The sequence below is a fragment of the Chelonia mydas genome, chromosome 1 (genome assembly GCF_015237465.2).
Source record: "Chelonia mydas isolate rCheMyd1 chromosome 1, rCheMyd1.pri.v2, whole genome shotgun sequence".
Classification (NCBI taxonomy): Eukaryota; Metazoa; Chordata; order Testudines; family Cheloniidae; genus Chelonia; species Chelonia mydas.
Window position 1 is genome coordinate 74,605,893 of NC_057849.1, and position 14,407 is coordinate 74,620,299.

A 14,407-nucleotide genomic window follows, 5' to 3' on the forward strand; every position below is an offset into this window, starting at 1 on the left:
AAAAAAATTAATCGCAGTTTTAATTGCAGTATTAAATAATGGAATAGAAATTGAAATGTTTTGGATGTTTTTCTCCATTTTCATATATATTGTATTCTGTGTTGTAATTGAAATAAAAGTGTATATTATTTTTGCTTACAAATATGCACTGTAAAATGATAAACAAAAGAAATAGTATTATTCAATTCACCTCATACAAGTACTGTAGTGCAATCTCTTTGTCGTGAAAGAGATTGCTTACAAATGTATTTTTTTTTTTTTTTGCTACATGACTGCACTCAAAAACAAAACAATGTAAAACTTCAGAGCCTACAAGTCCACTCAGGCCTACTTCTTGTTCAGCCAATCGCTAAGACAAACAAGTTTGTTTATATTTAAGGGAGATAATGCTGCCCTCTTCTTATTTACGTCACCAGAAAGAGAGAACAGACCTTCTCATGGCACTTTTGTAGCTAGCATTGCAAGGTATTTATGTGCCAGATATGTTAAACATGCATCTGCCCCTTCATACTTTGGCCACCATTCCAGAGGACATGCTTCCATGCTGATGATGCTCATTAAAAAAATAAGCATTAATTAAATTTCTGATTGAACGCCTTGGGGGAGAATTGTATATCCCCTGCTCTGTTTTACCCGCATTCTGCCATATATCTCCTGTTACAGCAGTCTCGGATGATGACCCAGCACATGTTGTTTATTTTAAGAACACTTTCACTGCAGATTTCACAAAATGCAAGGAAGGTACCAAAGTGAGATTTCTAAAGACAGTTACAGCACTTAACTCAAGGCTTAAGAATCTGAAGTGCCTTCCAAAATCTAGAGGGATGAGGTGTGGAGCTTGCTTTCAGAAGTCTTAAAAGAGCAAAACTCTGATGCGGAAACTGCAGAACCTGGACCACCAGATAAGAAAATCAACCTTCTGCTGGTGGCATCTGACTCAGATAATGAAAATGAACATGTGTCGGTCTGCACTGCTTTGGATTGTTATTGAGCGGAACCTGTCATCAGCATGGATGCATGTCTTCTGGAATGGTGATTGAACATGAAGGGACATGTGAATCTTTAGCACATCTGGCACGTACATATCTTGCAACGCCAACTACAACAGTGCCATGTGAACACCTATTCTCACTTTCAGGTGACATTGTAAAGAAGAAGCGGGCAGCAGCATCTCCTGCAAATGTCAACAAACTTGTTTGTCTGAGTGATTGGCTGAACAAGAGGTAGGGCTGAATGGACTTCCAGGCGCTAAAATTTTACATTGTTTTATTTTTGAATGCAAGTTTTTTTGTACATAATTCCACATTTATAAGTTCAACTTCCATGATAAAGAGATTGCACTACAGTACTTATATTAGGTGAATTGAAAAATACTATTTCTTTTGTTTTTTTACAGTTCAAATACTTGTAATCAAAAATAAATATTAAGTGAGCACTGTACACTTTGTCTGCTGTGTTGTAATTGAAATCAGTATATTTGAAAATGCAGAAAACATCCAAAATTATTTAAATAAATGGTATTCTATTCTATTATTGTTTAACAGTGTGATTAATCACACGATTAATCACAATTTTTTTAATTGTGCGATTAATCATGATTAATTTTTAATCGCTTGACATCCCTAAATATATAATATAATATAATATAATATAATATAATATAGAAACAAACTGCTTCAATTAGGTCATGTTGATATTTCTGAAACAATTTTTGTTAGAAATTTGAGAATTTCATTCCGATTTGGGATGAATGGAAATTTTAAAATGTCAGAAATTCCCATGGAACAGAATTCCAAAGTTTCTACCAGCTCGAGCTAGAACCATATTTCTGTTTTTTTCATGATCTGAAGAAAGTAAATAAACTACATTCTTCTCCTCCATGCTACCTCAAACTGGCATGTCATAGCCACTATTCCTTCAACAAATGAGGGCTTTGAATGACCCATTAACTCTGCACCTCAACTGGCCAGAGGGGGCATCATAGTGAAGCAGTACGGAGTGTTCATTTTCCCCAAACGCTCCAGTTACATATCTAGAATGGAAATACAAGAATTATACCTAGAAGGAGAGATTTTCAATTTGAGAGTCAATGGGAGTTAAGAACCTAATTGTCATTTGTGCTTTTGAGAATCTCCCAAGTATCAACATAAGAGAGAAGATTATTTTAATGATTAAGGTACTGATTTGGCTTAATCTTTTCATATGCTTTTCAAGTCCTATTAAGTCCTTCCTTTTCTAACTAAAGCAGGGAAATAGCCTGGATAATATTTTCTAATCTTTCCAGGAGTTGCTTCAGACAGGTCAAAATAATTTTCAAAATTTTGTTTCTTAAACCTAGAAAAATACAAAGAATACAAAAGTTCCTGTCTTCCTTCATATTCCTTTGAGGGGGGAAAAAAACACATGCTGGTTTCATAGATCTGAAATTCTTTCAGCTGCTGGAGTTTTCAGGAGCCTTTTTTAAAAAAGAAAAAAAAAGTCAGAAGTCAAATCCAACCAAAATGCAAATACTATAATGAAAACTTTCCCTGCACCATCTTGCAGTCCATTTCCTTCCACATGGTGCTAACAAGCTATTTTCCACAAAGCATTCAATAAGCAATTATTTCCAATAGCTACTGTGTTTCTTCCAACTGGCACAAAGTTTAGAATAAATAAACAGTGAATGCTGCCGCTCTTTGACTGCACTGAGCTGAGAAACAGCAACCTGTGGGGACTTTTTCCATCAGTTGCCCACCCTTCTGGCCTAGAATACAATATAGTCCATAAAACATACAGAAGGGAAATAAAGTTTCAGTGCTCACACAAAGGTAAATAAGCCAGTTGTGCCAGAAAAGTGTGGTATTCAAGAACAGCAAGAATTTAAAGGGTAAGTAGGCAGGAATGGGGACTGGGCAGTGGGGTGGGAGGAAGGAAGAATGAAAGGAAAATAATACAGAGTCAAACATGAGTGGAAAATGAGAAACAGTATGAAATGGAACAAAAGAACAGGAATTCGACAGGAATTCGACAGGAATAGTCAAAATGAAAATGATGGCTATAGAACTTCATTAGGGGCCTTCTTATTCTATATGGTGCATTGGGAGAGACTGTATATAGTCCTGAGCAGAGCCCCCTCCATGCCAGTCTGAACACTCAAAGGATGCCTTCAGCGGCCGCAGTCATGGAACCAAATTGCCCGGAGCTGGAGAGAGGCCCCAGGGGCTGGTGTAGAGGCACTGAACTTTGTGCATATGATCATAGTCTTCCAGCACAATTCACAAGATCTGAGAAGAACTATAGGTTTGGAGGTCCAAAACTCAACACAACAAAAAATCTCTGTAAGGAAACCTTGCCTAATTTTCTGCCTCTCAGGCCTCTTCCCATTAGTCTTCCCTCAGGAGGGCAAGATCTGGCCATGAATAAATAAAGCAAGTACTTTATCATTAAATGCTAGTATGAGTGTGGGGGGGGAGGTAAACATTTTCTTACTTTGGTTGCTATTGTAAACATCCACCAGATGTCAGTGCACACTTGCAAAATGGCTTAAGAGTTCTAAAGATCGTCTGTTTCAAGTACAAATCTTGTCTATTCCTAATATACTTTTGAAGTACAAAATGTCAGTATACAGCTAACGCTGCTGCTAAAAGAACAGTGTGCAAATCCACATCAGAGTAAGACATTCTTTGGCCTTTCTTAATTATAGATTTTTAAAAATAGAGGGCTCTGATTCTAAATTGTTCCTCACCTTATGTAGTTGTCTACCCCAGTACAAAGTGATGTTTTGCACTACCAGTTTGCTCCATTTGGTAGCTCTTTACACACCCTTTGAACTAGTGTAGATGACTACAGAAAGTGCAGGGCAAAGAAGAATCAGAGTCTAGGACCACTTACAGTGGTATAAATCAAAAGTAATTCCACTGAAGTCAATGGAGTTACACCAGTGCAATGCCTAAGTGAAGTAAGAGGAAAATCAGGCCCTACGATGCTTTTTGGAATTCCAATAATTCCCATATGCTTTAGGGTTTAAAATGAAATTTTGCAGGCTATTAGTCTGTAATAGGTTTTCAGATAGGAAATTAAAAACTATTTCATTGAGAAGAATGGGTTTACTGCACATGCATGCCAGTTTTTTCACCTAAATTTTCATAAGAATTTCAATACAGCTTTAGTAAACATATGCAGAGTCAGCTTGACACAATATGCTGTGAAGTCTCTTTCCAATGTTACACTCAGCTACTGTACAGTGAAAGTGTACCAAGCACTGTTGAATGTAAGGGGCATTTGATCAAGTCATAAGGAATGGGGTTTTTTTAAGACAGTATGTTCTTTAGGACAGTGACTGTCCTGAAGAACAGCTGTATGTGGCTCAAAAGCTTGTGTCTCTCACCAATAGAAATTGGTCCAATAAAAGGTATTACCTCACCAATCTTGTATCTCTAATATCCTGGGACCGACATGGCTACAACTACACAAACAAATTTGCTGCTTATTGCAGCCAGGTACTTCACTCCTCTAGGCTGCTAGCAGCTGCACTGAGATGCTCCACTGATCATCTGTATTTCTCTGCATTACACATCGCATCATACACAAACCAGTCTTACTGACAGTTTTCTAAGGTTTAGAACAAGACCACTTTGTTTTTGTTTTGATGCAAAGCTGACACCTTTGCTTCTATCTCTCATTTCCTAAAATATGTCAGTTAGGACACTGACTTTGAATGTAGCCTAAGCATATGCAGTTGCTTTGTATATACACAGGTATTCCCGAGCTCCTTGCCTATGCCAATCTATCCCTCAGTAATAGATGCAGCTATAAATATAAATATAAATAAAATAATGCTTCTGTCAATCGAGGGGGTGATGTTCCTACACCAATGGGGAAAAAAAACCTTCTGTCAATGTAGGCTATACATTAGTTATGTTACCGCACCAATGGAAACCTAGCTATGCTGGTATAGTCTCCATACTTAGACATACTATTAGTCAAGAAAACTGCCTATTGAAACCTGAGTAAAGATTCAGTTACAATTTTAGATATGAGTCCCATATATGTGATATTTGGTTCAGTCACAGGATATGTCAGTTTATGATGTTGAATCCTAGGGCCCCCACCACAGAAAATCTGCCTTGCAGGTGTTGCAGGGGTGCCCATAATGCTTTTTGTTCTGGGAGGCCTAGAACTAGTCAGCAGAGCTGCCAGAGTGCTGGCTGAGAATGAACTATGTCCAACAGTACTCCTGGGTGCACTGATTCAGTGTCTCTCAAACAGCTTCCACTGACCAGCCCTAGGCACAAATGGAAACTGCTCGGGTAGGGTCTTGGCAAAAATTCAGTCCGTCCTCCTTTTTGGATGGGTTCCTCACTGACTTAGGGGACTGTACAGGGAACAAATATAGTCTGATGAGCATAGTCTAGTGTAAACTGACAGCCATTTTATCTAATGTATCATATTGTTTTGTTTCTTAGTATTCCAAATATCCTCTGACTCTGATGAATTTTCTACAAGCAGTCAAAAGAAACAAGCTGTTATTCTTGGTTACACCACAACCCTCATTCTTTTCAGCATCATGTAACTGAAATCTCATGTGATCAGTGTTCTAGCCATTTTACTGTCTTCATTTATCTGCATAAACAATTCCTAGTCTGTCTTCTCATTTTGCAGTTTTTTGTATGAAACTATCTTTTACTTCAATACAGTTTGTCTTTATATTTTCCAAAAGCATTGTGCCACGCAACAATGCAGCTTTATATTTCCTTTCCTTATTGTATGAACGTCTTTCTACATAGATTCTATTTATCCCCTACAAAAAAATTCTACATTAAAAAGCCATTATTAAGGTTGTAAACACCAACACTCAAAAGTTAGGAAATTACATCAGCTCTTCCTCCTTGTTTGTATGCATTGCAATGCAGTCTTTAGCTATCTGAACACCTTCCTGTCCTAGGAGCTATGCACCTTCTAAACACTCGGAGTTTACATAGTGCTTATTCATCTGTGGGCCTTGAAGCATTTGTGAAAATGAATATGCAGAATTAGATCCAATTGAATAGAAAGCATAGTCTAAACACTAAGATATAATATTTTCATTCTGAGAGTGTGGCATTCCCCATGGTGCAACCGGAACTACTGGACTGCTGTGTCCCCTTAGCTCTCCAGCCTGGGATGCTTTTTACACTGTTTTACTGTCAGAACAGCCATCCCCTCCAGGCTCTGCTCACTCCCAGCCACTAGCATATAAAGTCATTCCCAGCTGAATACATGAATGCTCTCCCAGCCATCCATGAATAGATACAGGACAATACCTGCATAGTTCCTAGCCCCAACCTTGCTCCCCAGAAATGTGTGTCTTCTACTGTTCTGTAGCCCACTGGACAGTACAAGCTCATAATTAGTCCATCATTCCAACAATGGGTAATGAATATGCACCAGCCTTGTTGACCTCAGTAGAGGTTTCCCGAACACTTCAATCACCCACACTCATTTAGATAAAACAATAAAACAAATTTATTAATTAGACAAAGATTTTAAATGATTATAAGTGATATATGTCAGAATTGGTTACAAAAGAAAAAAAAAGATAAGAATGCAAGCTAATTCCTAAACTTTACCAAGCTACATGATCTTGAAAACAAACAAAAAAAGTTTTTTTTCTCACCCAAAAGCTTACAGCAGAACCCCCTCTCTAGGATTCATTAGATTACAAGTTTTCAAATGATACTTCATAAGTCATATTTTGTACCAAATATATCATAACCATATAAAAGTGGTGAATACTGGGTACAGGATGTCACAAAGAGGCAGTATGGCTAAGTGGATGAGACATGAATATACCATATTAATGATCTAGATTCTATCAGCAGGTCTGCCAGAGTGACCTTATACAATCTCTCAGTTATCTCTTCTGTAAACTGGGTATGAGTCATTGCTCATTAATAAGGGCTGTGAAATGAACACTAGTCAATGTACAGGTGAGATAAATACATGGGGTCCTGGCATCTTCCCCTAAGACAAAAGATATTTTGGTGTGGGAAAGCAGACGAAGTAGTGGAAAGAATTTTGCCTGTGTCCCATGAGGAGCTCTGACTGTGTGCTATAATTTGGAAAAGATGCAGGAGGCTTAGTAGGGATTAGGATCAAGTGAAGTAAGTGGAACATTCAGAGAATTTAGTGCAAACATCTATCAAGTTCTACCAAACAGTTCGAATGGGGATTTTTCCATGGTTCCAAAATTGAACTAATTTGGCAGGTTTTCATGAGGACAGTGAAACACACCTCTGAGTCCTTATCAAAATTCAATTCAAAAGGGTAGCACTATCAGGTCGTAAGTAACTAGTCCAAACTAGTCCTCACTGAAAGTCAGGTGAGGAGATTGAATGGTAGTGAGGGCTGTCGACTCCCAATCTTCCACTTGAGCCTCTAGGCCTCCATGGTTACATTTAAAAGAGTTATTTCATTTTGAAAGATTTTAACTGTTTGAGCGATATTGGCTATAATTAGAATGGAGAATATCACTGGAACTGGTAATATCTGGAATTAACTTTCAAGCGTGGCCACTGTATTCTACTGTTGAGCATAGTTACAAATCTTTTTATTGTGAAGCACCGGCATTGAGAAACGAAAGCAAACCAAACCCAGATAGTATGATGCTGTAAATAATTTAAACTTTTGTCATTGTTACATTTAGCTCTTTTTTTCAGAAGTTTGAGAGAGGTTTTGGAAAAAAAAAAGTAATTAATCCTGTAGTCAACAGTCTCAAGGGTAAAGGCTTCTGTTTTACTGCTATTGATGCTTGTTTGAATTGTAAAATCTTGTATTCTTGAGTTAGCACTGAAACAGAAAATTTCATGCTTGAGACTTCTGACTACATGGGAAAAAATAGATTTTTTCAAAATTCACTGAGTCTAAGTTACATATAATGGACCAGAACTCCAGCTGGTAAATCAGTTTACACCTACTGGGAATGTGACCCAGTATCATGTATGGCCAGTTTTTTAATGCATGCAGGATTCTTGATATTGCAGTAATCCTTTATTGAGAAAAGCTTTTTAACAGTAACTGTATCCTTTCTAATCCACTGATTTGCAACACTCACCACTTCAACCCTCTGTGTGGGGTGATGTCAAGGCACACACCAGCTCTTTACCAGCAGTATATCTCTAGTAGTGTTCTTGTGAAACTACCTGTATTTAAATTAGGCAACACAGTTGGATACATAAAGGGAAAATGTTTTAATATGCAGCTGCCTTATTTTAAAAGTAGAACATTCATGGAGTCCAATCGATTAAAAATTGGAGAATGGAGAAAGGGGAAAGAAATGAGAAAGAAAGGAATATATATGGATCTAACAGTGGACATTAAAGCTGGACAAAAAATATATATTCTTAACTAGCTTTCTTCTCCCCTAAAAATTTAACTGTTTTCAAGTTATCAAACCATTCAAAAAATGTAATTTAGTGACACTTTGAATTTTTTTCACAAATTGTCATTTGAAAAAGATGACAGCAAAAATACTGTGACAGCTTTTCTTGTTATTCTTTGTGCTCAAAATTATGCTGGATAGCTGTGATTGGTTGCAAAGAATTGCAAGGTAGTCATAGCATCAATAAAACAATAATAATACTTAGCTTTTACATGCCACTTTTCATCAGTAGGTCTGAAAGTGCTTTTCAAAGGAGGTCAGTATCATATTCCACATTTTACTGAGGGAAACTGATGCAGAGAGGGGAGGTGACTTGCCCATCATTACCTAGCAGACCTGTGGCAGAATGAAATAGAAACCAGGCCTCCCGAATTGTAATTCAGTGTGCTATTCACTAGAAAACACATTTTTTTACCACATCCAACATATGTCAATGGAAAGGGCATTTTTGAACAAAACAGCATTATCTCCAGATGAATCCCATCAACAAGTAAGTTGATGAATCCCATCAACAATATGAAAGGGTGATCATCTTCACTGTCTCTGATCCAGCACCCCTTAAGTCAGTGGCAAGACTCCGATGATGCAGCATCAAGTATTTGTTAATAACATCTCCCCAAAGCAAGTCCTGCAATGTCCCAAATTAGAGGATGATGGAGCTCTAACATGTCTGTTTGACCATATCATTCAAGCTGTCCTCCAGGACAAGACACAAATGTTCAGGTTTCACAGGGCAAGAAATATATAGTTGCTAGTGTTTAAGATTATGTGCTCCTTGAGGCAGGGACCACATCAACTCTGTGTTTGCTACAGAATGATACACTGTCAACACTGAATAAATAATAATATACTATCATCCATATGCTGAAGATATGCTATTGTGTGTTTAGATGAGCTGACCGCAATGCTGTGTGTGTGTGTGTGCGTGTGTGTGTGTGTGGGTGTGTGTCACATACAGTGAGCAAAATGGCAGGTACGATTGAGCTTTGAAGGTTGTTGCAATTCAAATACCTTAGTGATAACTCTCAGTTCACCATCTGTACTGATTTACTTCTACTATAATTGAACCTCTAGAAGAGGTTTCCTGGCACATCCGCAATATCCCTTCATCCCCAAAACAATACCCAAAATGAGTTCCTCTAGAAAACAAAACCAGCAGTTTTCTTCAGGACTTACAAATGGCCAAAATAATTCTTATCAGGAATGTTTCCTTTCGCTAAGGAAAGTAAAGCATATTGTATTATAATTTGTCAGTCTCCTCAACTTTGTGAGATCTTCAGTTGTTCATTCCCTGCTGTTTCTATTCAATACTAACATTCAAATTGGGACTTTATTTCTTCTTTGCTTATTATACCTCTTATCTCCATGTTTTTATTCCCAGGTACACTCATTATGATGTACATTAGATTACCAGAGCACTGAGGGATATGCCACATTTAAAGACACACACAAAACTGCACTTCTTCACAGATTTATTGCAATTAATTGTTCCTTCTGAAGTAATTTTTACAATGCCATAGCTCTTTTGCCGATACCAATCAAAAATCTTTATAAAAAGCCACACAGATGACATCCTAGTATTATATACTCAGACAAAAGGATTGTCTTCATCTAGCATGTTTTCCGATTGGTGTTAACATTTTATCTTACAGGACAAACCCTAAAGTACCTTTGCTTACATTTGCACTAACACTTGCTTACCCCCAACAAGGATCTCTATACACATCTGAAAACTAGACATTTAATAGAATCATAGAATCATGGAATATCAGGGTTGGAAGGGACCTCAGGAGGTCATCTAGTCCAACCCCCTGCTCAAAGCAGGACCAATCCCCAACTAAATCATCCCAGCCAGGGCTTTGTCAAGCCTGACCTTAAAATATCTAAGGAAGGAGATTCCACCACCTCCCTAGGTAACACATTCCAGTGTTTCACCACCCTCCTAGTGAAAAAGTTTTTCCTAATATTCAACCTAAACCTCTCCCACTGCAACTTGAGACTATTACTCCTTGTTCTGTCATCAGCTACCACTGAGAACAGTCTAGATCCATCCTCTTTGAAACCCCCTTTCAGATAGTTGAAAGCAGCTATCAAATCCCCCCTCATTCTTCTCTTCTGCAGACTAAACAATCCCAGTTCCCTCAGCCTCTCCTCATAAGTCATGTGTTCCAGTCCCCTAATCATTTTTATTGCCCTCCGCTGGACTCTTTCCAATTTTTCCACATCCTTCTTGTAGTGTGGGGCCCAAAACTGGACACAGTACTCCAGATGAGGCCTCACCAATGTCGAATAGAGGGGAACGATCACGTCCCTCGATCTGTTGGCAGTGCCCCTACATATACATCCCAAAATGCCATTGGCCTTCTTGGCAACAAGGGCACACTGTTGACTCATATCCATCTTCTCATCCACTGTAACCCCTAGGTCCTATTCTGCCGAACTGCTGCCGAGCCATTCGGTCCCTAGTCTGTAGCGGTGCATGGGATTCTTCTGTCCTAAGTGCAGGACTCTGCACTTGTCCTTGTTGAACCTCATCAGATTTCTTTTGGCCCAATCCTCTAATTTGTCTAGGGCCCTCTGTATCCTATCCCTACCCTCCAGCATATCTACCTCTCAGTTTAGTGTCATCCGCAAACTTGCTGAGGGTGCATTCCACACCATCCTCCAGATCATTAATGAAGATATTGAAACAAAACCGAAATAGGATCGAAACTTAGGAGAAATATTTTAAGGTAATGTGATCCAAGAACCTCTTAATGCCAGCTGGCAAAGGAATTATAGGGATGTCCTGATTCTGGTATCTACAATCTGGCTCAGCAAAGAAAGTCATGGGAGGTCTTAAATGAAAGCTGGAGTCACAGTCGTCATTAATGTCACTGTGAAATGTATGAACAGATATGATGTAAGGAATTATGTATATATACTGAAAATATATTCTTTGAGCCTGCATCAAGTAGGAGTCGTCAGCAAAGATTAAAGACAGGCCATTTCTTCCAGACAGGAGGTAAGAAAGGCATATCACTGTTTGAATGTAAATAAGCACTGTAAACTAACACCAGGGATGCTCATTTACATACAAAGTCAAAATGTTAATGAAGAGATGTGAAATCAATAAGGAAGCAGTACATAGAGGAAAAAAGCCACAGGTGTGTATCCTGTCTCTTTGAGGGTTGTGACCTTAAGAGCACCCCAAAGCCAACTGGCATACAGTTGTCATGATATTTATCCAAAGGGTGGCATGTAATGCATCACTGGAAAATCCATAACTCACTGAAACATTACTATTACTGTGTGGTACACACTATGTACAGATATGTATGTATGGGTAATGTATGAAAGTTACAGACGTGTTGAAATTGTTATTAAAATGTTATTATACATGGTATTACTTAAATCTATGCCTTTTTGATTAATAAAATTGCTTTACTTTTTAAAATAAACCAACACTGTGCTGTGACTGAAATAAGAGTGTTTGTCAAGCCGCATTTAAATTAATGAGCTGCTGTTTACTGTCTCTTAGGGGCAGTGAACCTAATAACTTATGTGAGTGCTCAAGGGAGGACCAGACAGTTTGAGGGAAATGTGGGACTGGGAGATGTTGGGAGCCAAGGAGAGGCTATTGTATTATGAGTATGCTACTGGTGTCAGGGCTCTGAACCAAGGAGACATAGCCCAGAGACACACAGGGTTATAGGCCAGATGGTAACACAACCCTTTACTGATCTCTGTTGAACCCCAAAGTGTCACAGGGGTATATATAGGAAACAATGAAGACACCCCCCTCATCCTGCACCTAGGAAATACGTGTTCAGTGTGTTTACATTCTTGCTTTTTTCCCCTCTCAGTTTCTGTTTTCATCCAAGCGTGCCTCTTTCCCACACAGACACCCCTGCCCCACCACCACCACCACCTGGTCAGAACAATATACCCAGTCGAACCCTCTGCTCCCATGGTGTGACTTTCCGGTCAAACTGTATTAGGTCTTGTTCTAGGTGTGGGCCCTTAACTGTCTCACAGCTATCTTAAGTGAAGGGTGTATTCACACATCAGTTGTAATGAGGTTTTAATTTAACCCATAACAAGGTTTAACGTAGATCATAACAATACTGTACCACTTTGAAAATGTTTTGAAAGGGTTACATACTGTGCTGGTGAAAGAAAAGAAAGAAAGAAAAATTCTGTGGAAAAATATTGTGGGAAAATTGCTTCTTTTTGTCAAAATTTGAAATTTTTTGGTCAGCTCTATTAGGGGTGGACATTTTAAAAGAGTTAAGGGGATGTGAGAACCTAGCTCCTCTTAATTTCTAATGGAAATTACGTGTTTAAATCCCAAGGTAGCTTTGAAAATCTCAGCCTAAATATGTTGTTCCATAACACTACGAATATGTTGTATTGTATCTGTGACTCTCTCACACACTTAGACTTTTTGTTCACTGACAGAAAGTTAGAGGGCGTTGGGGACCGAGGGTCAGCATCACAGTGAACTACTAATTATCAGAACAAAGGGTCAAACCAGAGTCAGAATCAGAAATCAGAGGCTGAGGTCAGAGACAGGACTGGTAACTAATGGTGGACGTGAGGTACGGATGGGAACTGGAGTAGAGGAAAGGATCAAGCATGGAGCAGGAACTCAGTGGGAACAGGAGCAAGGCAGGAGCCAGGAGCAGAGCAGGAAGCAGGCACAAATGCAGCCACACCAGGAAATCACCTTATTGCTCAGACATCTTCTTGTGCCTCCTGGCTTAAACAGCGTGGTTGGACAAATTGGTGGAGCCTGGGTGATCCTCCAATCAGGGCTCCCGTGGGTGGTGCCTTGACTGTGGTTGCAGTCCGAGTAGCTTATCGGCAAACCAGGTTTCAGCAAACATTGGGTGAAGGCCACAGTGGGAACTGCGAGAGATAACCAAGGTGTGATAGTTATCTGCTGTAAAATCTGAAGTGGAGACAAGAAACTTGCAGTGTTTATCATGATCCAGCTAGGTGAGGTGAGCACTGCAGCCAGGCCTCTGCTTGATCTCGCCTAGTTTACCTCACAGTAAAACTAAAGTGCCTTGTCTCCACTATGTTTTGACTGTGATATGACTAAGGCATGTTAATTATCCCACAGTAAAAAGTGCATCTCCTTTTCTTAATAACTTCACTAAAAATAGTCTGTAAGCAAAAAAGAAGAATGTTAGTTATGAAACCACTGCTGAAGTGAATAGGGAACCCGTGGAGATGGCTGAAGATAGCAGTGTTGTAATTATGCTACTTTGCAAGCATGAAAAGAATGTGCTGGAGTCTGGAGTGCTGAGGTTGATCGTTGAGGGATCGTTGAGTAGAAAATCAAAATACCCAGGCAGAAGGAAATAGATATTATATCATTTATGCATGTGTTTAGTTCCCCAAATTCAAACATACATACAGAGAATCCACACAAGCCTCTGTACCACATAAGTCCTGCTTAAGCTCTCGGGGTTCCTTATCATGATGCACCAGCAAAATTAATATGGTATATGTTATTTTTAGCTTTTTAAATCACTGTGGTAAAATTCACCCCAGCGCAAAGGGCTCAAGTGGGACTCAAGTGGTGCAATGGCCTTGAATGTGCCCTCTGCACAGGGAAGAATTCTGTCCCCTGTGAATTGTAAAGTCAGACTTACTACATGGTACTAAAACTTGGAGACTTATCAAGACCTTACTATCTAAACTCCAAGTTTTCATAAACAGCTGCCTTAGCCAAATTCTCAGTATCAGAATAATCACAAACAAAGAACTCTGGAGGAGGATGAAACAGGAATGGCTAGAACAGGAAATTAAAGAACGAAAATGGACATGGCTAGGACACACAGGGAGGAAAGACCCAAATAACATAACAAGACAAGTGTTTGACTGGAGCCCCCAGTGTAAAAGGAAATGAGCTAGACCAAGGATAACATGAAAATGCACAATAGAAACAGGATTGAAAGCTGTCAGAATGACATTGGAAGAGGCTAAGATTGCAGCAGGAGATTGGCAAAGATAGAA

At 39.0% G+C, this 14,407-nt stretch overlaps 1 long non-coding RNA gene across 1 annotated transcript in view; it reads left to right on the forward strand.

Annotated features, from left to right (window-relative positions):
• LOC122463506 overlaps positions 1-11,657 on the forward strand; it is a 203,637-nt gene extending 191,980 nt beyond the window's left edge. The window contains exon 3 of the long non-coding RNA XR_006286953.1: positions 11,612-11,657. This is a non-coding gene — a long non-coding RNA (uncharacterized LOC122463506). The remainder of the gene's footprint in view (positions 1-11,611) is intronic.
• Positions 11,658-14,407: the final 2,750 nt, after the last annotated feature.